Source organism: Alexandromys fortis, unplaced genomic scaffold (genome assembly GCF_014885135.2).
Source record: "Alexandromys fortis isolate MF-2015 unplaced genomic scaffold, M_Fortis_MF-2015_v1.1 scaffold_14, whole genome shotgun sequence".
In the NCBI taxonomy this organism is placed as follows: domain Eukaryota; kingdom Metazoa; phylum Chordata; class Mammalia; order Rodentia; family Cricetidae; genus Alexandromys; species Alexandromys fortis.
The window spans coordinates 5,172,704-5,174,608 of NW_026067910.1; positions in this window are offsets into that span (position 1 = coordinate 5,172,704).

The window sequence follows — 1,905 nt, forward strand, 5'->3', positions numbered from 1 at the left end:
GGGCTGATCTATTGGGAGCTCACCAAGGCCAGCTGGACTGGGACTGAAAAAGCATGGGATAAAACCGGACTCTCTGAACATGGCAGACAATGAGGGCTGATGAGAAGCCAAGGACAATGGCACTGGGTTTTGATCCTACTGCATGTACTGGCTTAGTGGGAGCCTAGCCTGTTTGGATGCTCACCTTCCCAGACCTGGATGGAAGAGGGGAGGACCTTGGACTTCCCACAGGGCAGAGAACCCTGACTGCTCTTCAGACTGGAGAGGGAGGGAGAGAGGAATGGGGGGGGGGAGGAGTGGAGGGAGAGGGAGGAAAATGGGAGGCGGGGAGGAAGCAGAAATTTTTTCAGTAATAATAAAAAAGTAGAAAACTCAAAGAGATCTCCTTTATAATTAATTCTCTGTGTGTGTGTGTGTGCGCGCGCGCATGTGCATGTGTGCAAGCACACAGCGGCTGACAGGTGTAGGTGGGAGGACAAGTAGAAGGTATTGAATTTCCTCTTCCACCCTGTGCTCCCCTTCCTTAGGCATCCGACTCAAGTTGCTGAGCCATCTCATCAGCTGACAAAGAGATCTTAATAGTGGCCATTCCTCTGCCTCTCACAAGAGACTGCAGTTCTTACAGTGCCTGGCCTATGTTACACTTTTTATTCAAACAATGCCCGCTGACATGATAGACTGAAGAACTGACCGAGGGCACGGACTATCAAAGAGCATAGTCCCAGAAGACTTCAGCATCAACCTTGCTATAAACTGAATGTGTCTCGCGCCCAAATTCACGTGTTGCAGCTGAATCCTCAGTGTGATGGTTAGGGAATGGGGCTTTGGGCAGATGATAAAGCCATGACGGTGGACCTGTCCTCTTGTGTAGAAGTGAGTCTTATACAAGAGACTCTGGACAAGTCCCTTGTCTCTTCTACCATGAGAGTTGACAGTGGAAAGACAGCCACATATGAACCCTCACACTGGTCCCAAGCTTCCAGTTCCTTTCAGGAACTTGAGCTTTGCAGCCTCCAGAACTGGTTTAAAGTCCATATTTTTGTTAGATGGGCTGAATCAATGAAGAGCTGAATTTCTTGTCATAAACGTTGCTAATCAGTCTCAGAGAGGCCCTACAAAGTCTCCAAATGGATCCTGGAGCTGACTTAACATGATCAAGGCTTGCCACACTGCAAGCCCTGAAGCCCTGAAACTCCGTCTCCATGACAACGTGCACGTGAGAGACAGATGGGCACAAGCAGATGCCTCGACGCTGCCACAGGTGGAACGATGCTGAGTGGACGAGAATGTCCAGATGCCAGAGCACAACCTAAAATAACATTTCATCTGTGTGGGGTGTTGGAAACCACCCACTGCTGCCAAACATCAGGAGCTGCCTGGGCAAGTACCTCTGAGGTTCCAGACTTGTGCAATCCCGAAAGCGTGGCCAGCTGGTGCCCCAGACTCCTGGAGAACACAGGTCAATGTGCCGTGGGTGTGGAGAAGTGGGCAGACGCCTGGCAGACAGGCTTGGTTGCACGGCTGGCTTTCTAGTCACACCTGTGCGAGTTCCCAAATTTCCTGAAAAGGTCTGTGGCAGGAAGGGAGTTGCGCATACATTACTGGCTGTTTTCTCTGCAGCTAAATGGTATTTCTGTGTCATCCTGGGGTTTAAGGACCTTATATTCTACCTGATGAGAGGATCTTCGTAGACTCACGACTGGGAAGTCACTTCTTATTTTTAAAAAATTCATGAGAACTACTGAGAACTCAAGAACAATGGCAATGGGTTTTTGATCCTACTGCATGTACTGGCTTTGTGGGAGCCTAGGCAGTTTGGATGCTCACCTTACTAGACCTGGATGGAGGTGGGTGGTCCTTGGACTTCCCAAAGGGCAGGGAACCCTGATTGCTCTTTGGGCTGAC